Source organism: Rhinolophus sinicus, chromosome 1 (genome assembly GCF_057876585.1).
Source record: "Rhinolophus sinicus isolate RSI-liver-muscle chromosome 1, RSI-T2T, whole genome shotgun sequence".
NCBI classification, from domain to species: Eukaryota; Metazoa; Chordata; class Mammalia; order Chiroptera; family Rhinolophidae; genus Rhinolophus; species Rhinolophus sinicus.
This window is the reverse complement of record NC_142501.1, coordinates 112008561-112033507: the sequence shown is the minus strand read 5'-3', so window position 1 is coordinate 112033507 and position 24947 is coordinate 112008561. Positions and strand designations below refer to the sequence as shown.

General features: G+C 42.2%; 1 protein-coding gene across 2 annotated transcripts in view; it reads right to left on the bottom strand.

Moving 5' to 3' along the window:
- Positions 1-24947, bottom strand: part of CAMK1D (calcium/calmodulin dependent protein kinase ID) — a 377756-nt gene that overhangs the window by 250270 nt on the left and 102539 nt on the right. The gene's annotated exons all lie outside the window — the stretch shown is intronic.

Genomic DNA, 24947 nt, shown 5'->3' with positions numbered 1-24947 from the left:
ACGCTCCACTTCAGCAGTCCAGAAAATACTAAGTAAAACTTCAACAGGACTACTTTCTTCTTATCGGGTTGGGGAAACATCAGTTTATGTGGGAAGGTCACTGCCTGTAAATTGCGACAGCATTTTTGAAAACACATCTGGCTATCCCTGTCAAATTTCATTTTAAGAAATCTATCCTATAGAAATAAAAGCATTATACAAGGGTATGTGTATAAAGATTCCCATTGCACACTGTCAGAGATGGAAGATAATGAGAACAACATAAATTCCCAGTAATAATGGAATGTACATCTACCATGGACTATTACACAGCTACTGAAAAGAATGAGTTAGAGCTGCATGTATTCATCCGAAAGGATGTAATAACCCAGTTGATCTAGAGGGATATAAATACCCCAAACAAGAAAAGTAAGCTGTGATAGAGTCATTCCGTGGAATACTCTGGAGTATAAGGTCTGATAAAAAAATATGGTGAATGTCTAAATTTTTAAAAATGTATTACAGTAAAAGATACATTGCCACTAATCCCTCTCAAAATATTCCCCCTTGCTTCGAACACACTTAACCCACCATTCTTGCAATTTTCTGAAGCAGTTCTGGAAGTCCTCTTTCGTGAGTGTCTTTAATGGCACTGTCATGGCTGCCTCGACGTTTTGAATCAATTCAAAACATTTTCCTTTCATGGTCATTTTGACTTTGGGGAAGAGCCAGAAGTCACACAGTGCCAGATCCGGTGACTAAGGTAGATGAGGACACACTGTAATGTTTTTATTTGACATAAATTGCCATATCCCAGAAGCGATGTGTGACACAGAGCGTTGTCATGACGGAGGATGAAGTAACGACACTCACAAAAGAGGACTTCCAGAACTGCTTCAGAAAGTGACAAGAATGATGAGATAAGTGTGTTCTGAAGCGAGGGGGAGTATTTTAAGGGGGACTAATGGCAATGTGCCTTTTACTGTAATAAATCTTTTAAAATTTAAACATTCACCGTATTTTTTATCACACCTCGTAAATTAAATGATGACATCTATATGTATTAACAGGGATAAATCTTGAAAATATAACAATGGGTGAGAGAAAGTAGATTATTAAAAGATACCTATAGTACTGATTCCGTTGATGTCACTCTGTAAAACACATACACGACAATAACACGAAGCCCTGCATTGTTGGGACATGTAGTATATACATATGTAGCAGAAGTATTTAATATGCAGACACACAGTAAGAATGCACACCAGCTTCAGATGCACACAGGTTGTCTCTGGGGAGGAAAAGGAATGGGATGTGTATCCATTAGTGTGTCCTGTACCCATAACACTGGGTGGAAGACCTGCCTCCAACCAGGGACATCTGTACTAGACTCTGAGGAGAGTAAAATTAAGGCCATGGTGTTAAGCCACTAAAATTTGGAGGTTTACTTGTTCAAGCAGCTAACATTACTCTAATATACCAAGCTGCAAAATGATTATACAATTCCCAACTTTCCTTTCAGCTAGAGGTGGCCAATGAGATTTGAACGAAAGTCATTGTGTGACACTTAAAAAAGAGGTCTTTAGAAGGGGTTGATTTGACATAAGGTACATTGTTTTGTCCCTTGCCCTTCCTTTCCTTCTAGAATAAGAACATGATGGCTGGATCTCTAGTGGTCAACTTGTGACCCTGAGGATAGAAATTCTTGCTACTGGTGATAGAATCAAAAACCACAAAGGTCCTAGGTTCCATGAGACTTCATAGAGCCACCATGATAGCCCTGGATTCCCTATTTTAAAAATTATTTTACGTGAGACACAATCTGTTCACACCATGTCAATAGGAACTCTGTTATTATCTGCCAAATTCATGACTTTACTAATAAAATGGCCCTAAGAACTATGCAGTGAGTGTGGAGCATCTCTGTCATATTGAAGACCAGTGAGAGGAAAGGTGGATCAATGCAATAATACAGAGCCATTAAAATCATGGCAATGAGGACTGAAGAAGCATGGAAAACTTTATCTAAACAGCAAAGCCCAAATAAGTACACTGTGATGGTATAAAAAATACAGTTGGAAGTTCAGTGCATGAAAACCAGGATTTTAAAAGGATAAACTCATGACTGATCTGTCTGTGAAGGAGCATTGCATCTTATTAAGAAATAATGACCAGGAGATAATATCCGGAATGGTACTGTGTTTCCCCAAAAATAAGACCTACCCAGACCATCAGCTCTAATGCATCTTTTAGGGAAAACATTAATATAAAACCTGGTCTTATTTTACTATAATATAAGACAGGTCTTTAATGTAATACAATATAATATAATGTAATGTAATATAATACCGGGTTTTATATTAATTTTTGGTCCAACAGATGCATTAGAGCTGATTGTCCGACTAGGCCGCATTTTCAGGGAACACAGTATATGACACACTTCCTTCCATGCCAATGATCTCACCACCAGATAATGCAAGAGAGAGGTGTCAGAGTGGGGAAATACCAACCACAGCCAACAAACAGAGATGCACTCAGAAAGGTCAGTCTTAAAAATAAAATGAAAAGAATTAAACATGGCTCTTTTGGCCAAGTGATCAATACATATCTGTTGAACGAATGAATAAGGACAGCATATTTTTACAAAACCTAAACAACACAGAAGAAAAAGGGCAAGGTGCTCTCTCAAATTAAGAAAAAGAAACCCAGTTATGAATGGAAAAAATTAAATTTTTTTCTATTCTAGGGATGATTTAATTGCTCGATAATCTACAAAGGGAGGGTGTTATCAAGTGGAAATAAAGGGCTAACCTGGCCAAAGCTCCCCACTGTGGAGTGTATTGAATATCCTTTACTGGGCAGAGCTGGATTACGAACCTGTTAGAAATGAACTACTGTGTTTCCCCGGAAATAAGACCTAGCTGGACAATCAGCTCTAATGCGTCTTTTGGAGCAAAAATTAATATAAGACCTGGTATATATCATATCATATCATATCATATCATAAGACCTGGTCTTATTTTACTATAATATACTTATATTATAGTAAATATAAAAATATATATATAAAATATATACAAATATATAAATATATATATATATAAATAATGTACTTATATTATAGTAAAATAAGACCGGATCTTATATTAATTTTTGTTCCAAAAGATACATTAGAGCTGATTGTCCGGCTAGGTCTTATTTTCAGGGAAACACAGTATGACCGAGTTCCCTGATTCCTAGATTCTAAATCTTTGTCATTGGAGACAGAGAATCTCCTTTGCCTCTTCATCAGTTCCCTGGCCTCAGTTACTACTCCCACTCATCATTTAGCAGTTATTTGCCACATCAGCCACTCCATGAGAAACACCAGCAAAAGTCACTTTTCAGTTTGTGAGCGACCCAGCTAGACCATTATGATAATATTATTTCTAGGAACCAAAGAGAGAGAAAGCAATGTCAAGTGACAGCAATTTTAAGCCTTATTTGTCAGTTATAATTACTCTGCATTCTATAATTTATCATTTGAACATGGAAGATGTCTTAAAAGAACGCCCCACCATGCTATTCTGTACAAAATGTGTTTCCTTTTGTTTCTTCCATTCTGACGAGTCCCTGGAGTCTCCCCTGCTCCACAAGGATTCACAAAGGCAGACACTGTACTCATTCTGTTTATCATTAGTAACTTGGTTCCAAATAATTGGACTTTACCCACAGACAATATGTTTAAGCAAATGTGATGCATACAGATAAGGAACACCCAGGCACGGGAACCTTCTGATGTCGATAATTTCCATGCATCCCTGGCAACCGTTATCTCATTTCAGCACGTGGCAGAAAGGAAAATGAATGCACCCTGGGTAGGTTGCTGACGGGAGCCTTGCCTTTTGCCTGACTGAGTCTCTAACATACACCACAGACTTCTGAAGAAAAACCAGTATCAGTCGTTCATCACCAATTTGTGATGGTCTCGCCACCGATGTCCAAAGCAAGAATGCTGGGGTAGCTCCCATTTAGGATCCTTTAAGCTACTACTCTAGTTATTTTATCCTGGACAGCGTATGACTTCTGATCACCTCAGTCTCCAGACTAATGATGGAAGAGAAGGAAGGAAATTTGGAATTGCAAGGCAGAAAGGTGGAAGGGGGGCACAAAACAAATACACAAAAATGGTTCTTGGCAGAAAGCACATGAGAACTACTGCCTCCCCACGAGAATCCCTGTTAATCATCCATAGTCCTGTAAAAAATCACAGCAAGACTTTTGTGCTTCTCCATATGTTAAGTTGCACAAACTTAAACTATAAGCATTCAAATCAGTGAGCAGTATTTTCCCACCAGAATGTCTACCATGCTGAATGGAGCCTCCAATCAATTTTAGATCACAAACTATTAGACTTAAAAGAGCCACAGAGATCATCAAGTTCAATCCCCTCATTTCCCAGAAAAGGAAATGGGGGTCAAGAAAGCTAGAGCGACTTGCGCAAGGTCCTGGCATTCACAACACTGGGACAATTCAGTCCAGCGCTTTCCCCCAATTAGACACTCACGGTCACCTGGAAGACGGACCTGCCCAATCTCCCACCCACAGTGTGAAGGGAGGGCCTTAATGCTGCTCCTCGGGCAGGGGCCAGCCACCTCCCAGGTCACTATGGAGCTGCGCTCAGAAGCACACAGCCTCTGGAGCCAGCCAGCCCTTGAGCTAAGTCCCCACACCAGCACTTCTGAGCCGTGACATTTTGGGGCAGTAACTTAACCACCCAGAGCTTCTGTTTCCCCATACACACAATAGGGACACCTACGATTACCTTCCCCAAGTCTGCACTAAGCACTATGTGCTTATGTGTGTAAGGCACATTACCCAGCTGGATACATCATGGCCCAGCGGCTAAATATCTTCTTCATGAGGACATAGAGAAAATTCACATTTAATTATTTGCATTTCCAAAGCCTTACCTCAATGAAACACATGGCAATGGATCTTCCTTCACCTCAGTGTAATACAGGGTGAAAGATATCTTATCTATTCTCTTCCATATTTAATCATATCCATCCTGAAAGGTTAATGCATACCTTGCTCTAGAAAAGTCTTTAAAATACAGTAGTACCTCAGTTTTCGAACATCTCTGTTGACAAATATTTCAGTTTACGAACGTGTAAGCCCAGAAGTAAATGCTTTGGTTTTCCAACACGCCTCGGAAGTCATGTCACACGGCTTCCACTGAGTGCAAGATCCTGAGGCCTAGCTGTCGGCTGTTTTCAAACATTTCAGAACTCGAACGGTCTTCCAGAACAGATTACGTTCGGAAACCAAGGTACCACTTGGTTTATATATGGTACCTTAGGCTTTCTTCATGACTTTTCACAGCACTCATATCTTTAAAAATTATATTTGCTTAAAGGATGGCCTTTCTTGCTTAGCAATAATGAGCAAAATTGGTAAGTCCCTGCATAAAGGAATACCCAGCTCTGTTTGGTTCATCTCCAACAACCTTAGAAAAAAGACCGACAGATCCAGTAACACACATTCATGAACACTGGGCCTCTACAGCATTTTATACCATCTAAACCAAACAAAAAACAGCAAATGTAAGTTATGCAATCTGGGAATAAAGGCTCAAAGTGTCACAAAGGTGACACTTTGTTCCAGTTTGCCTAGGACAGTCCCAGTATCATTACTGCTAGACCCCCTTTCACTCAGGAAAAAAGTGTCCAAATTGGGACAACACATTACATGGTAATTACACATATGATTAGTATCTGGCAAATACTCATAAGTCGGAAGTACTCAGTAAAGAAGCGCGAATGAACCTTGACCCAAGTGTGTCACCTTGGCTGGGCAAGTGATCCATCATCTCTGCCAATTCGTTTGTTCATATAAAAAAAATGGGGACTATACTACCTAATTTGCAAGATTATTTAAAGCATCAGAGATGTGCTGTGCAAAGAGCCTAGGACATTCCTGCCATATAAATGCAGCGATGATGATAGTAATGAAGATGAGGATTGCATCCCTTCAGCTCTCTAGAACTGTTTCATTACGGGGATACTGGCATTCATATATCTTTTTACCTTTTTTGTGACGCTTTCTGATACATCATGATGTATGATTTATAAAATCAGGAGGTGAACTTAATTAGACCTTGTGAGTCTCTTCCTGCTCTAATCTCCTATGATTCTATTATTCCAAGATTCACTGGCTAGAAATGTACTATACTTTCTGGAGGGCACAGACGTTGTCATTGAAATACCCAGTGTCTGTACTAGAGAATCTTATGCCTCCTCTCCGGCAAGTCACCTGACTTTTCTCAGATTTCCTACACACAGAATGAATATATTTGTTAACTTAGCATATAAATGTGATGTGCTTCATTCTGAAGGTGATTGGTACATTTATCTCCATAGCAGTTTTCTAGCTTGTCATTGTCATTATTATATAATAGTAGTTATGTGTGAGGACTTTTGAACCCTCTGTAGCCCCTCCATGGAGTAGCTGTGTGACCTTGGGTGAGTTACGTGATTTTTCTAATGCAGTACCATCATCTGAAAAATGTAAATAGTCCTACCTAACAGGGGAAATATATGTATAATACTAAGAACAGTGCCTGGCACTTAGAACATTCAATAACTGTTGTTTTATTGTCACTATTAATAGCATTACTATTACCTCCACGATATATTATTAAGAAAAAAAAAATCAAACGTCAAATAAACAGTGTGCTGCTTTTAGTTTTTCAAAATGGGGATGTAAGAGTTGTGGGAATGGCCCAGGAGAGAGGAGTAAGACCACAAAAGCCTGTCTCCCGCTAACTACAAGTATAATCTCTGCACAGAATACAAAATCCAACTTCTCAAGGACTCTGAAAAGCAAACAATATCAGATAGATTGAGAGGGATGAGGAAACATGAAGAAACATACGTTGGTAAATTTCCTGGATAAAATTTTCCTCATTTAACTCTTGGCTGTGATCCAAAGGTGGGTCAAATCAAGATACTGTACAGTGGAAGAAGATAATAAAGAAATCGTTCTCCAGCAAATTTTAATAGGACCTAGAGTCGCACAACATAATATTCAAAACATCCAGAAGATAATATAAAATGATTTGATTAACAAAAAAAAGGGGGGTGGGGGCAACACAATAAATAGATCCAACCCTAGATGACTCAGATGTTGAAATTATCAGACAAAAACTTTAAAGCAGTTGTTATGGTCATGCTTCATGAATAAGTGTGAACACTGTTGAAATTAATAGTAAAAGAGAAGTTCTCAGAGAAAAGCAAAAATTACTAACAGGACATTTTAGACTTGAAAAACACAATAATAGAAATTTTTACTTCACTAGATTCATGAAATAACAGGCGGTAAATGACAGAGAAAAGAGTCGATAAACATGAAGAAAGACTGATCAAAATTATTGAATCTGAAGGACAGAGAAAAAAGATTAAGAAAAAATGAACAGAGTCTTAGGAACTTATGGGACAATATCAAAAGGTCTAATATTCATGTTACTACAGTCCTAAAATGAGAAAAAAAAGACTGGTTCACAAAAAATGTCTAAAGAAAGAATGGCTGAAGACTTACTAAATATGGTTAAAGACACAAATTTACAGATTCAAGAAGCTCATCAAACCCTAAACAAAATAAATTCAAAGACTAAACAGATAATAATCGAATTGCTGAAAACCAAAGATAAAGCAAAAAATTTGGAAGCAGCCAGAGAAAATCAATACATCACATATAGAGGAAACAGCAATTAGAATGAACACAAATTTTTCAACAGAAATAATGAAAGGTAAAGACAGTGGAAAAACATCTTGAAAGAATTCTAAATTCCATATCCATATCCATATCCAGGAATAAAGGAAAAATAAAGACATTCTCAGTGAAGGAAAAATAAAGAGAATTCAATACCAGAAGATGTGCTCTAACTTGGAACTTCAAGAATGAAAAGAAAGCTAAAGAAATGGTAAATATCTGGGTAATATGATAGCTTATTTATCTCTGCTTAAGTTCTTTGTAGTTAGAATGACTAGCAAAAGCAACAATTAAATGGGGTTTTTAATATATGTAGATGTAATACATATAACTATAATATAAAGAGGAGATAGTAAGGGAATCTTTTGGTATAAGGCTTTTAAATTGTATTCAAGTGATAAAATACTATCTCAAAGATATGAACAAACATGCCACCAAAGATATACAGATGGCAAATAAGCATGAAAAGATGCTCAAATCATTTGTTCCTAGGGTACTACAAATTAAAAGTACAGTGAGACACGTCTGTATGTCATATTAGTATGGCTAATACATATCAGTATGGCTAAAACATTTTATTTTAATGTATTCTGACAATACCAAGAGGTAGCAAGAATGTAGAACAATTTGAACCATCATACACTGCTAATGGGAATATAAAATACAGACACTTTGAAAAACAGCTTAGCAGTTTCTGATAAAGTTAAACATACATTAGTACCCAGCAATCCCACTTTTGGGCACTTACACAAGATAAATGAAAACATATGTTTACACAGAAACCTATATGCAAATGCTTATAACAGCTATATTCATAATCGCTCAAACTGGAAACAACCCCAAAGCCCTTCAAACTGGTGCATGGCTCAAACTGTAGGCCATCATATGATGGCACAATCAGAAATAAACAGGTGAAAAAACTGATACACATAATGACATGGATTGTGCTCAAAGAAAGAAGCCTACATACTGTATGATTCTATGTATGTTCTATTCTGGAGAGAAAAACTGCAGAGAAAGTGAACTATCAGGAAAGGTTGCCAAGGATTAGGGCTGGAGGGACGGTCTGACTCCAAAGCGGGTGAAAGAAATGTTCCGTATCTTGATTGCGGTGCTGGTTACATGACTCGAGGTATTGGGCGGAACTCATAAACGGTACACCAAGGGAGTGATTTTTACTATAGATGACTTTAAAAGCATTTTTTAAGAGGGGGATATAAACACATTCCAATAACCACCGGCCATTACCTCGGTACCAGGCACTGTTAGGTATGTCTTACTGAGTAGGAAAAGTGAATAATAGCTTCTCCCCGCAAGCTGAAGCCAGCTTTGACCGAAGCCGACGGTAGTCTAACGCTCTTTGTTAAATCCATGCCAGAGAGCCAACTGGGCTAAACTGTTAACATTATTACATTATCATGAATAATATAGGCTTCCAAGCAAGGCAGACAGACCGATGAGTTGAAACCCTGCCTGCCCCACATAGTAGTACTTCCTATGCGACTTGAGACAAGTAACTTCAGTTTTCTTATCTGTAAAAAGCAAGTAACCCTCCGCCCTCACTGCATCCCGTGGGAAGTAGGTTACATAACGTGAACCCACAGTGCAGCAGCTAGCACATGGTGGACTAGAACTGAACGGACATTATTATTTTCATCACGATAAATTTTTGTTTATTGATGCAAACACTCCAGATGTGACCCAAGGTAGATGGAAACTGCGGCCAGATCTGCATGATAATGAATAGTGCGCTGAATATACGCAGTAGATGTGCATGCGGGGCTACCCTGGTGCTAATAACCCACAATGTGTTCTATGTCCCCCTTGCCTCATAACGAGAGCAGCCTGATGAAACAACTAATTGGGATTAGCATTAGCATTAATGAAACCATCATATTTCCGTACTGCTCTCCAGCTGAAAAGCACTTTCGGATCCATTATGTCATTACCTCATGACAACAACCCAGGGAAACTGTTCTCTCCAGGACAGCACAGTGACAAACGCCTGTGTGGAGACGGCATAATTGATCAGGCGATTAGCACCAAGCACAGCCCACCACTGCAGTCAGGCAGACAAAGAGATGAACAAATGTTAGATTTAAACACTGAAGACAAACAAGGAAATACAACCACATCCATCATTTGAGGTTTCACTACTTTGAGGTTTCACTTTAAATGGAGGATAATGCGTCATCAGTTCAGCAAACATTTATTAAGCACTTTTTATGCTGAAGCCACAGGCCCTGCCTTCAAGAAGCTCACATAGTCCTAACAGGCCTTCCTTTGTGGGTCTGCCATCCATCATATGACTCGGTTAACTAGCGATTAGCACTGAAAGCCAAGCAGTAGCCCTGCCTCCTTCTGCAGAGGCTCTCGTGATTTATGTCCCATCCCAAGAACTCACAGCCTGACATGATCATTTCCCCACAGCCGCTGAATCCAGTTATTCCACCGGCTAGCCTAACACCTCTTTGTGGAGAGCATTCACAAGAAAAACACCTCCAAGAGGCAGAAAAATAAAAGCCCAGCAAATAAAGCCAGCAAAACCCCCAGCTAGGTGGCTGCAGCCAGAAACACTTGTTTGGGGAACTGACGATCATGCATTCCCATCCGAAGTTCCTCTTCGGGGCCTAACCTGTGCAGTAACTCCAAGCCTTTGATACGTATGATGGGATGACACACAACCCTGACTGTATTCTTTGAGGTCTGCACTGTTGATTTCTGTTCAGGAAAGGAAAACAGCCGAAGCAAAGTTAAACAAAGCATGTTCGAGCTGGTCCCTCTGCTACGGGAACTGTCAACATGAGCCCCACACGGTCTGCTTGTTTTTCCCCTTGAGCTCTCTGAACACACTGAAGTCACCTGGACCAGGACATTTTTGCCTCAGAAATAAGCAAACACCCATATGAGCTTCAGTGAGCTTTTATGAGCACAACCTTTCCCCTAGGTTTAACAAAACACACGGATGGTCTGTCCACTGCAGCACACCTACTTCCAGTCTCAAAGACATCTACAAAGGGGCAAGTGGAAATGAGAAGACATGACAGTGGCAACCAAGGATCTAAATCCTGAAAGCCAAAATGAAGCCTTATCTACTAAAATAAAGACGTGCTGCATTTATTCACAGCTCCAGTAAGGAGCCCCAAATCTACCTATGGGAAAGTGCAAAAAAAGTGGGCTTTTGGTGGAGCAGGCGCTGGAAACTTAAAGGTGTCGGCAACCAGAGGCAGCTTAAGGCAAGGCCTTCTTGGGTCTTGATTGATTCCAACTGAATCCCAAAGGTATCCAGTTCCATTCATCTGTGTGCCTCTTTTGGAAAGGGTTTTATACATAGTCTGGTAAGTCGACACATTTTGATACTTAATTGTGCTCTCAAGGCACAAGCCAAGGCCTTGGACAGAGTTACAATGTACTAGGCTTTTATTAAACCTAAATATGCCAGGGAATAATGACAGCTTCCTTTACCACAGCGCTTCATTGTATTTTCTAGTGTGCTTTCCCATGCCTGTAGGAGTTCATTAGTTCTTGTCCCATAGCACAGTGAGGACACAGGATAGGTATCATTATCCCCATTTCACAGATAAGGACACTGAGAGACAAAACACAAACCGCGAGTGAACTCACGCAGCTGGTTAATAGCACAGACCAGGGATCGCCACACCACACACTGCTCAGAGATGCCACTGGCTTGGTGAGAAATTGCAGACAACCCATTCTTATGAGCCACATCACATGGGGGAAACATGTCGCTGTGCCCGTCCAGGAGTATGGAGCCTTCTGTGTAGCCCTAGGGTTCTCTGTACTATTACACAATTAGAATCACCCAAGGAGTTGATTTTTTCTAAATACCAATTCTGGGCACCAGCCAGAGATTCTGATCCAACTGGTTTGGAACAGGGCCCAGGTATATGTAATTTTTAAAACCCCCCAGGAGATTCTAATTTGTACCCACAGATGAAAACCACTAGCCTCTAAGCCCTACCAGGTATTAATAACTAAACTGACTAGAGCATTTCAGTGAGAGTCCATAAAGGCTGAGAAAGGGACATGTTCAATTCCAAAACCTAGATTCACTGCCACGTACATATACCGTAGCCCCTCTTTATCCACAGGGTACATGTTCCAACACCACAGTTGGGGTCCACTGGATGACAGAAACCACAGGGAGCACCAAACCACATATATATATATATATATATATATATATATATATATATATATATATATATATATAACCAAAAAACAGTATACACATTTTAAGAAAAAAAATGTATTAAAATTGTAATACTATATACCAATAACAAAAGATGAATACAAGTCATGTGTATATATTTTTTTGGCAACCCCAATATATAGAAAGATAGATAGATAGATAGATAGAGATAGATGGACGGATAGATGCAGAGAGAGAGAGAGAGAGAATGCCAAAACAATGTACACAAGTGGACACTTTGGTCAACGTTGCTCAAGCAGTAGTTCGCCATCATCAGAAGTGTCTGGACGCCGATGGTAACCACTTTGAGCACCTCTTGTAATTGCAGGAGTCAAATGTGATTTGTATTCATCTTCTGCTATCAGTGTATATTGAGTATTAAATTTTAATACAGTTTTCCTTTCTTAAAATGTGTACACATTTTTTGGCACCCTCTGTTTTTTCTTATACATACATATCCTTTCTAAAAGAGGTTTATGTTTCTCTTTGCCATATGCGCATCGCCAGCATCACTCCTCTTGAGCTTTGGGGTCATTACTAAGTAAAATAAGAGTGACTTGAACACCAGCACCGTGATATCCATCTGATAACCGAGATGGCTCCTGAGTGACTAATGGGTGGGGAGCATGTGCAGTGTGGAAACGCTGGACGAAGGGATGGTTCGTGTACTAGTATATATGGCTAGGACGGAGCAGGACGCCACAAGATTTCATCATGCAACTCAGAATAGCACACAATTTAAAACTCATGAATTGTTTATTTCTGGAATTTTCTATTTAATATTTTCAGAACATGGATGATTGTGGGTCACTGAAATCGCAGGTAAGGGAGGACGACTGTGCCAGTAAAGAAAAGCTGGAGCATATTTATGACAAAGCAGACCACCAAATGCACATTAAAATCATGCACACCATGTAAGTGCTGAGGGGCTGAAACGTGAAGGTCAAACCATCCTGCTTCAGAAACCAAGTCTTTTGCAAAGCCTTTCCCTCCTTCGGTCTCCATTTCCTATCAGAGAGCAGGGATCACCTCTAAGGAATGAGAAATCAATTGTGTACACACTGCTGAATTAAGGCTTCTCACAGCTTGTCAGGACTGTCGGTCTGCATTCATTTGCATTCATTTCCACTGTCTTCCCAGCAGAATGGATGCATAGAAAATGCCAAGCTTGTATATTTGTGTCCCCACTGCGTCCAGCAGAAGGCATGCCTCTAATTCATTCAGGGGTGGCAAGATTGCCATCTCAGGCCGTTGGTGACTCTAGGGAAAGACTGAATTAATGAGTGGTCCCAGAGGCTGCACTGGCAACTAGTGTAAAAACCAGGGCCACCCTCCTCCTGGCAAGTGGTCCAGTTCCGCTTCACTCATGTGTAGCCACCTTAGTAAAAACACACTCAATTCTTAGATGAACTTGTTGATGAAGGAGCACTTTTATGGTAGATAATAGGAAATGATTAAATGAGATCTTATGACAGATTTGGAGATGGCTTCAAAAAGCACTCACGGCTTCCCAAACCATCGTGAACTGAGCACCGTGGCTCTCTGAGCTCAAGTTGACAAGACATGTTTATGCTGAGGGCTAGAGTTGGGGTTCATATTCAGATTTTATCTACCTATTACACAATTTCTGTGTGAAAGTCTAAGGGCATTTCCTTCCTACAATTACGGAAGCAGGCAACAACACAGAAGGTAATTTTCACAATGCCAACTTCCAAACGAAAATACGCATCCAGCCAGGGAGCCTGGAAGGCTGGTCTTGTGTAACCCAGGCCTTGGGGGAATTCACCCGGTGTCCAGTGGCTACTTCTGAACCACCTAGAGTGACAAAGGCCGGGGTGAATGGAGGAAAAACTACATTGTGATTAGTGTAGTGGCCAGGCTTTGCTAGAGTCAGTTTTTAGACAATAGTCATTTAGGAGTCACATTCTAAAACCTCAAGGTTCTGGAAGAGTAGACTGCCATTGCCCCATCTGCATCAAGACAGGCAAACACATCTAAAGGAAGCTGACAACCCATGTTCACTCATGTAATGATAAAACCACACTGGTTTGGTCAAATACGGGCTCCGATCCTTCTCCCTCCAACAGTGGGATTCCTGGTCAGGAAATGGCTGTGTTGTGTGCTGGGCTCAGGGTAGTAGCATCGGCACCCTCACCAAAGGCAGGTGATGCCTCTGGCCCCGGGCTCTTTCCAGGAGCAGTAGCTGAATGGAAAGACTACCAATTCCCCAAACGAAGGCTGTCTCCAGCCTCTGAATTTTGGCTCGTGCTGCTTCCTCTTCTGAGATGCCTTCGTGCAGCTCAGAAAATAACAAGATGTGAATGGTCACAGCCTGTGTGCCCCCACCCATTCTCAAAGATGAATTGCCAACTCAGGCATCCAGATGGGGCGAGGTGGTAGGGCACAGGGAATGGGGGAAACCACCTTCCCAAAATGTTAATATTTCTGATGAGCTCATTTTCCTTTATTATTCTTAGAGAGTCTAAAGACAAAGGACATTCCTTTTTTTAATGATCACGCTGGTTTAAATGCAGAAACTAAGTTAGGTGGGTTCCTTCCAGCTCCATCAGGGGTTATAGCAACTAAACATGGACTTCAAGAGAGATTAGTTGGGGGTGGGGGAGAGAAATGTGTTTGCTTTTTAAAAATTTTAAAAATTGTGGTAGAATATATATAACATAAAATGTACCACTGTAACCATTTCTAAGTGTGCAGTTCAGTGGCACTAAGTACATTCACATGGTAACGCCACCATCACCACCATCCACCTCCAGAACACTTCACCTTACAAAACTGAAATTCTGTCCCACGTTAAACACTAACTGCCCATCCCCACTCTCTCCCAGTCAATGGATATTTGAGTTGTTTCCACCTTTTGACTATTGTAAGTAATGACGGGTTTACTTTGGGAAAGATTCATCTGAGGCATCAGAAAAACATATGGCGTGAAATAGAGGAGTTGGAAATGAGAATTTCTCACTGAGGGCAGGCAGCAAACTAGATTGGGATTTGGGAATTACCATCCCAGAGCTTGTGAACATTCATACACAAAAACCTCATTTGAAGTGGAGTCGAGAGCTATAGAAAAGAGATTTCTCACGCATTTGTCACTCCACACACACCACTCACCCCACGTGGAAGACACTTACCTGCATCCCTGACAGGAAGTGACACTACTTCACTGCCTCAGCGGGAAGAGAAAAGATCCTCTTCACCCAGTAACAGCTCAGCCAACGGGAGACCGCCATGACTCAGCCAACCAGAAGCCTCTATACTTTGAACTTCCAGTTTCCTCCAAAGGACTCTTCCTTTACAACAGCCCCTCCCAAGTCCGCAAAAGAGCCTTCCTCTCCTTAGTTTCTCTGGGCTTGTGCGTGGTTTGCCCTCAGATCATGTGCCCTGAATTGCGATTCTTTGTCCTCCCCCTCACCCCACCCCCCATACACCCCTTTTTGCTGGAGAAATATCTTGCTATTCATTAAAGGTCAACAAGCGTTTCTTAAAGTGTCTTGGGATGCTTGTTAAAAATTCCAATGAATCGATCCTTCCCCAGGCTTTACAGAACCATGCTGGGAAGCGGACCCAGGACTGTCTTTCACAAGCTCCCGAGATTCTGATGTGTGAGAACAATTTGGACTCATCAGGATGGGAGAGGCTTGGGGCACAGATGAGGTGAATGAGGAAGACTGCATATAGAGAAAAGAGGGGGCATCACTAGAAGAGTCTTGAAAAGTATCTACATTTATAGGAAGGATCAAAATGAGCCACCACTGGAGGCCGGAAAGATAAATTGCTTATGTGGAGATACAGCAGGAAATCAATAAGAGATAAAAGAATCAGGAACATCAATAGGGGCCTAGATGAGGGTAAACAGCATGAGTTGAGGGGGACCTGGCAGGGAGTTCTCTAGAAACTGCAATCTCAGGTGCCATTAGCCCATATAGAGTGCCTCCGCATTTTAAAAAAGCTTCCTTTCCTCTGGGTGCCCCCGGCCAGCCAGCAGCTGCTGGGCTGATTCTCCTACACCACCCGCTCCTGTCACTCCTGGAAAAGAATCCGTAGGATTTCCTGATTTAGTGGGAAATCAGGGGAAACCAGGACTTGAGACCCCTTTTAGGCACAAGGAGCTTCATCTTGCTGAGTGTAAGCCTCCCCCTCTCTGATGAACAGAAACTAAAAGGAGAAGGGGTGCCTCATAGTTGCTGGGTGCCCCTCGTTTCTCAGGACAGAGGAAACCCTGTCTCCGCTGGTCCAGGGCTTCCATGGTTTTCTTAGCCTCTAGGTTTTTCTCCACTGTGTTTATCAGCTTGAGGGATATATTCCACACACTATCCATCGGAACAATGAATCATAAGAAATAGGGCTGCCACAAAAGTCCAGGTTGTGCCTTCCTGTAGACGGTAAGGCACATTCAAACAGTAGCGGCGAAGTTTTCAAAATCTTTCAGAAATTCATCAACTATCTTTAAAAATTGTTTTTCTTTTTAAACAAAATTTTTTTAAACAAATACTATAAGCAGTATATACTTAGCATCACATTATTGTGTCAGGTAGATATGGTGGAAAGATTTTTTTTTCCCCTTGTGTCTTTGGGTTTGTTTGTTTGTTTGTTTGTTTGTTTGTCTGTTGTTCTTTCGGTAAGCCGAGTTAACATGAGATCTATCCTCTTAAAGTATTTTAAAGTGCACCATATTGTTAACCAAAGGAACTAAGTTGTATAGCAGATTTCTAGGACTTATTTATCTTGCATAACTAAAGCTTTATATCCACTGAAAACTAACTCCCCATTTCCCCCTCTCCCCAGCGTCTGGCAACCACCATTCTGTTCTCTGAATCTATAAGATTGATTATTCTAGATATTTTATGTAAGTGGAATCATGCAGTATTTCTCCTTTTGGAACTGGCTTATTTCACTTAGCCTAATGTCCTCCATGTTCATCCATGTTGTTACAAATGGCAGGCTCTCCGTCTTTAAGGCTGAATAATGTTCCATTTAGAAATATGCCACATTCTCTTATCCATTCATCTGTCAATGGACATTTGGATAGTTTCCATGTCATGGCAATTGTGAATAATGCTCCAATGAACATGGGGGTGCAGATCTTGATTTCAACTCTTTTGCTATCCTTACATTTTTTATTGTAACAAACAATCTAATAAATCATTTCGTCTATTAATTAGTGCAGTTAATTTGCAAAATGTTCTCAGGTCTGCAGTTATATGGGGGACTATCAAAAAACTGTTTTCTTGTCCCCTTCCAATAATTCCACAAACATTTATTGAGCAGTGTGCTAGGAACTAAGAATACAATGTTACACAAAGTAGTCAGGCACCACCCTAGCGCTTGGTGGTCCCTGACTGATACCTGAGCATGACAGAGAGGACCTGGATCCTTCCATTGACTCCTTTACAGTGTGCAGAGAATCTTAAACTTCCCAAGCACTTGCTCAAACCTTATCTCTTCTGATCTTCACAGCAACCCTGGAAGCAAGCTAGATCAGCAAAATACACCCATTATTAGAAGATAAAGGCTTGAGAAGTTAGGTGAGTTGGCAATCCTCACACATTTAGCATGTGGTGGAGCCAGGAATCAACCTAGATTTCCCTTTCTTTCAATCTCTGACTCTCGTACAAAAGAGTGAATTCTAGGATACCCCTTCTTTTGGGGGACATGGTAGATTTTCATATACATATGATGTGATGAGGGCTGGAATGGGGGAGGAGGAGGAAAGGGGGGCAGCTGTCCGAAACCACTTGTTCTGTGGGATCAGCCCTTCTCTGCTCTGTTTTGTTAGTATCTGGTGCATGCCACAGCATGTAGTCCTGGCCTTTATGAAAGCAAACGGTGATAAAGCCACAAAGCAAAGAAGAGACCCAACCTCACCTTGGGAAGTGTAATTAAATGCTCGTAAAACAGACACTAGTGCTGGCCCACTTGCTTTCACTATTTGGTACTCTTTGTTGAGCAGGCGTGCTGAGTAAGCCATAGGGGCAGACACTGCTTGTGAAGAGCACAATTTACCTTCTGTGGGCCAGGGAGTCGCCAGCTGGACCACTGGGCCAGGAAAAGTTCCCTCCGGAAAGCAGAGACCAGTCCTCCTGACACCACAACATTTGGAAGCCTTTGATCCACCTTTGAGAAGCTATCTACACCACAGTTTTATTGCCTTAAAAATTACAGAGCCAGCCTAATGAGCTCTGTATTTTTGCCCCACACTGGGTGTTACAAAAGAACGTTCATTTCCTTGGCACCCTTGAGAGAAAAGAGGTCCAGAAGCTCTCTGCTTATAAGTTCAATTCTTGAAAGCTCTTGGGAGCTCATCTGTGCTCATGTCCAATGCGATGCCATGCCAGTGGCCGGCCTCGCCACCAAGTTCCACTTTTGCTCCACCACAATCACACACCTCTGATCACCGAGACTTCCCCCACTCTCACTGCTTTTGCACCAATCAGGACATGATGGGAGTAATAATAACCACAAAGCTTCTCAAAAATAAACAGCAATTGAAAAAAAAAACTAAAACCAAGGTGACAATGGTCCCTGACTGCTCTGCCTTTCCTTTGAAACCCACCCTCAGGAGAGATCACAGGGCATGTGGCCACAGGGCAGGGTCAGATAACCCTAGGCTGTGCCTTGCAGAACTTGAGGAAACCTGGGTGAGCAGCCACCTCCTGTGGAGGGGGGAGACAAGAAAAAGGGACAAAGTGACCATCAGTGTCTCTGATAAGACATGTTCCCAGAGGATCACAAATCTAGCCTTTCTGACTGGGTAACATGCTCAGGGTCTCTCCCAGAGGGACATGCCTCAGCTCATGCAGGAAAGCAGGCCCCTTGGGGGATACTGTGCTGCGTCAAAGCCAGCGCGATGTCCTCACACAGGAACTCCAAGTCTCCTAGAACAACACCTACCATCCTAAGGCCAGACGGCCTGCTTAGGAACTTGGACTTTCAACACTGTGGCATGGACGTCACCACAAAGCAGGACTTCAAGAAAAAAACATTCACATATGATGTCCCATCCTACAGACTGCTCTGCAGGAGTCCAAAGCCCTAACTCTGAAAATTGGACCAAACAACAGAGGAAAGAAGAAAAGACTGCTTTGTTCAGAAACACAACACACATATCAGGGCTGTCATCACTGTCAGTTAATCGTCCATCAAATGCGTTTATCCATAAAGGGTGGAGCCAGCCCAGCTAAAGGCGGCCTAACTTGAATTTTCTGTCTTGTGATAAGATCTCTACTCCCAAATGTTTCCCCTTTTCCCCACCAGTCTGCTCTGTCTTTCTCTTTTGCCAATGCCTCCTTTCTCTCCTTCCCTCCCTTCTGCCTCGCTGCCTTTCCTTGTTCAAGGTAGCCCTGGCTGCCAGACAGCTGTGACACACACCTGAGGAGGGACCTGCTCCTGGGCTGTAACCCAGCTCCCAGAGTTGTTTTTGGTTCACGCATCTCATTGAATGTATTTAAATACATTATATGCAGCCACCTGGCTGAGTGGGTGGGGAGAGAAGCAAGCACTCCTCCCTGGATACCAGCAGCATACACACATGCATACATGTGTGCACACACACACATATACACATATATATGTACGATGTCCTGAATCATTTTGACTTTGGGAAAGAGCCAGAAGTCGCACGATGCCAGATCCAGTGAACAAGGTAGATGAGGACACACTGTAATGTTTTGATTTGACAGAAACTGCCATATACCAGAAGCGATGTGTGACACAGAGCGTTGTCATGATGGAGGACAATTTACAGCACACTTTAAAACACACCTTCTCTCAACCGTAGCTCACACCTGACTGACTGCACCGAACAAGTTGAAACTTGTCACACACTGTTCCTGAGGTTCGATGAGCCACCTCCAGTGATGAAGATCCCTGCCTTCCATTGGATGGCACTCGGCAGCAGCATTCACTGTATTTTGTGATCACAACGGAAAGGCTCCATGTCACACATCACTTCTGGTAAATGGCAATTTCTGTCAAATAAAAACAGTACGGTATGTCCTCATCCACCTTATTCACTGGATCTGGCACTGTGTGACTTCTGGCTTTTCCCCAAAGTCAAAATGATTCAGGACATCAAGGCAGCCATGACAGCACAACTACAGACAGTCATGAAAAAGGACTTCCAGAACTGCTTCAGAAAGTGGCAAGAATGATGGGATAAGTGTTTGAAGCGAGGGGGAGTCTTTCGAGGGGGATTAATGGCAATGTGTCTTTTACTGTAATAATTTTTTTTATTTAAACATTTACCATATTTTTTATCATACCTCGTATACATGCATACACACACATATACACATACACATGCGCATACATATACATGCATGCACACACACACACACACACACACACACACACACACACACACACCAACACACTGAATGGGCAACTGTGCAGCACTGAGACAGCGATGCCAAGGAGGAGAGTGTGGAGACGCCAACATTATGAAAGCACATTGAGCCAGCAGAGCCAATGCCCTCTTGCAGTAAAGATGGGCTCCAAAGGAGAAAAGGATGGACATGGCAAATGAACAGTCCTCACGGGCCCTCAGGCACACAGATCTGTAGGTGGCCGCCAGGCATCGAGTCGTCCTTCACACTGCCCTCTGAATCACCCCTTCTCCATTCCTCCTGCCAGCACCAGGGTCAGGCAGGATGGCCTCATGGAACGTGAGCTGCCACCATGTGGGAGCGAGGCCCAGTCTACCAGGTAAGAGCAAGTGCCCTGGTGTCAACCTGCTCGGGTCAAAGCCTGCTCTGCCACTGCCTCAACGGGACCTCAGGCAAGTTACTGAACTTCTCTGTTTCCATCTCCTCCTCTGTAAAGTGCGGTAAAGACAGCTCCCACACTGTGTGTGAGTACAATGAGATTCCCCACATGTGCTTAGCATAGGACCCACCCAGTGAAGGCTGGGTTCCGTGTCCCAGGCCCTGCCTGACCTCCACTAAGCCAGTGAACAGACACGACTCTGCCTGCACCCAAATTCTCTTATGAGTAAACCGAGCGCAGGTCAGTGAGCACCAACATCCCTTCCGCTTTCACAATGCATTACCCTCTGATCTCCCATCTGCTGCAACGTGCCCCCATTCTTCCTTTTGGAGTGTCCGTCCTTCAGCCCAGCCTTTCTCCCACCAGTCTCATCCACCACTGTCAGAGCAACCTTCCTAAAACCCTGTGTCATCACAGCATTACTCTACACTGCACCCCCTTCCCTGATAGTCCAAGCTCCCCACAAAGGCTCTGCACCTCACAGGCCAGTCGTCCCTCCATCTTGCTCACTCCACACTCATGCCTGTCTCTGAGCCTCGACCTACTCATGCTGCTGCCCTGACATCCACTGGGGGTCTTGGAACATATCCCCCATGGATAAGGGAGGACTACTGTACTTCACTGCTAAGTCCTTCACAAAGAATCCATACCTTGGTGTCTTCTAAAGGAAAGACTGACTAGATGACAATTGGCAGAATGTCCCTCCCAAGCCACTTTGGACAGGTAATCCTCTCTAAATGGAGGTCTGGAAGGTAATGCAACATGCCCATAGTCACAAAGCAAACGGTGGTGCCGGCCCTCAAAGCCTGGTCTTTGCTGCTATGTACTAAATATATTTTCAATCACTAAAACGACAGGTCTCCACACTAACAGTGACAGCAAGGACTCCTCCAATCCCACAGGGAAAAGGCTCCCGCGGCTGGTGGCCTATCCCCGCCAGACTGGATTCCCACTGGGCGAGACTGGGCCTCTGCCTCTGTCCTCAATGAAGTTGAAAAGCAAGAGAGTCCGGGTCCGGACAGGTGCACAGTGATTCTGCTCCAGCAGAGAAGGCAGGTAGTCACGCAGCATTCTTCTCCCTCTCAGGTCTCCATGGAGCCAAACACCACACCGTCTCTAAGCATCCTGACTTTGCCACGGTCTCACTAATGACCCGAGGACAGTTCCTCCTCCTGTAATTCCTTCGCCTCAAACAGACCATGGACATCGTCGGTCTGTCCCAGAATGTCTGGTGAGGGTTCTGGAACTGTATGCAAGGCTTTGGCAGAGACACCCTGTTATATAACAGGGCTGTTATCGCCCATCAGTACCCCCTGAAAGTGTCCTCAAAACCAAGCAGCTAAAGGGCAGACAGCCCACCCGCTATTCTATGTTCTGTTCTCCTGGGTCTGCTCTAAGGTGAACCTCCCCACCCCAATTTCAAACCCACCTATTGTAGAAAGTGGAAAAATCACCCTTCTTTGGTGTTCCAGCCAAATCCTATCATAAAACCCCATGTGTGCGACCCCCTAGGCAGAGTGAGAGACTCAGATTTGGGGTAAAATCAATGCTAACGCCTCAGGGCAAGCTACATGAAAGTGTTCATTTGTGCCTTCAGCTCTGACATGTCTTTCATTTTTCATCTTTTTTTTTTCCAAAAGCACATAGAAGGTAAGAAAATCATGAAATATGCATGCAGATATGGATTGTGGGCAGCAAAGATAAAGTAGAATGGTTCTTACCAGACTGAGAAAAGAGGTATAGGTTCCTAGCAGTGAAACAAGACCCAGAACCATCCATCTGCATAGCCAAGGTCACCCTAAATAACCTCATCAGTTCAGCTCTAAGTACTAAGATTGATAAAAAGACACTTACCCTATCCCTGTTCCATCTCTCTTACAGCTAGCCTATTAATCAGCACATAACATTAAATGATAATAAAGCACGATCTTTGATATGGAAGCGAAACAGAGATGCTAATATAGAAGCCAAGAAAGTAGACTTCAGGTATGACCCAAGGCAAGTCATTTACAACCAATGCCTTAATTTACCCACTGCTAAAATTGTGCGTGATGACCCAGCAATAACACTTTTGGGTATCTAGCCAAAGAAAACGGAAACACTACATCAAAAATATATATGCACCCCTATGTTCACTGCAGCATTATTTACAACGGCCAAGATATGGAAGCAACCTAAGTGTCTGTCAATAGACGAATGGCTAAACAAGAGGTAGTACATGTGTACAATGGAATATTACTCAGCCATAAAAAAGAATGAAATCTTGCCATTTGTGACGTGGATGGACCCAGACAGAGGGTATTATGCTAGGTGAAATATGTCAGAAAAGGACAAATACCATGTGATTTCTCTTATATGTGGAATCTAAAAAACAAAACAAAATAGAAACAGATTCATAGATACACAAACAAAATGATGGTTGTCAGAGGGGAGCGGGGTAGGAAATTGGGCAAAAAAGGTGAAGGGCAATAATAAGTATAAATTTCTAGTTATAAAATCAATAAGTTATAGGGATGTAAAGTATAGCATAAGGAATATAATCAATAATATTGTAATCACCTTGTACGGTGTCAGACGGGTACTAGATTTATCATGGTGATCACTTCGTTAGGTATATAAATGTTGAGTAACTATGCTACACACCGGAAATGAATATAATATTGCATATTAGCTATATTTTAATTCAAAAGGAAAAAGTAAAATAAGATAAAATTATAAAATTGTTCATGAATATCTGCTACCTAAATTCTACTGTGAAAACTCATCTTCCCTACCGCTCCCGACCACCAATCTCCAAACTGGAAGCCAGAATCTACTGTTTCATCCCCATTCACCCAGCAGCTGCCTCCCAACCTCTCTCTCTGAAAACATCCGGTAATGGAAATTAACTCAACGCTTCCTGATGTGTTCCTGGATTTCTCCAGAATCCAGGTTTCATACAAGTTGGAAACGGCACATCGTGGATATGGAGTTTATCTTAGGCAGAGTTACTGGGTACTTCTCTTTGTTACCAAACGCACCTATCCTAGCCTAAGGCCTTCTCTTCCTGGATAACCCGGAAGTCGTTTCCTCCTTTGTTCTGCTGGTACCAGGTGCTCACTTTAAGATCTTGGCCACAGGACAAATCGGCTCCTCCAGTCTGGCTCAGGTATAGCCTTGGAACTCAGGTCGAGGGGTCCCAGTCATCACAACAGTCTCCATTGCTTTGACTTCTAAGCATTCTCACATTCTTCTCTTATCCCTGTTTTCCCTTTCCTTCCACCCTTCCCCACCCGCTTAAATAAATATATTCCCACCTCATCCTTCATCTTGTGCTCCAGCCTAGATACCTCCAGTCTAATCACCTAATTCACAATTTCTTGCCCCTTCCTACGCTTTAGTTCAGTCAATTTTCATAAACCAGGCTTTTGTGAAATTACAGTGTACTTTTCAACCCCAGTCATTTGGGGAACAGATATGAAAATTTAAATAAACCTTATTAGAGTTTGAATAACTGCATTTCATAATTTTAAACAATGTTTACTTCAGGTCTGGATATATGGGAGCATTCCAAATCTTAAAGCTAATAGAATTTAAGTCCATAACAACCATAAAAAGAAATTCAACTTGTTTTTAAAGGTTATGAATGGGCTGTTTGTATTGTATTTATAGCTAAAGTTTGTTACTGTAGCAGAGACTGCTAGCTGTTCTCCATTGGCTAGCTCTCTCTCTGGGGCGAAAGCCCCTGCTTTCCAGCTGGACCCATACACCTCAGAATGGACATTCTATTTCCCACCCTCCCTTACAGTTAGGCATGAGCATCTAAGTTCGAGCCAGTTCACACGTGCCCTTTGCCCCTTTTTCTCTGGGTTATGGGTGCTTCCATTTCACACCACGAAATCAAGGCCACACAGGCAGGGTATCAAGCGAGAAGCCTGGGTCTCTGCCATCACAAAGAACTACACCAGCCTTGGACCACCAATCAGGACTTGTACAAGACAGAAACAGTCCCACCCTGTTTTACTCAGTTACCTGTAATTTTCTGTGACTTGCAGTCAATTTCATCCTAAATAATAGAGTCATTAAAGAGTCTCCAGTTTTCAAACTGAACATGAACTTCATAAAGTCAATAACAATGAAGGTAATTTACTAAGACACTTGTCCACATCCTTTCCAGAACAAAGGAACATATAAGAAAACACACACATTTAAAAGAACATGTAAGGAAAAAGAAGCTTTTCCT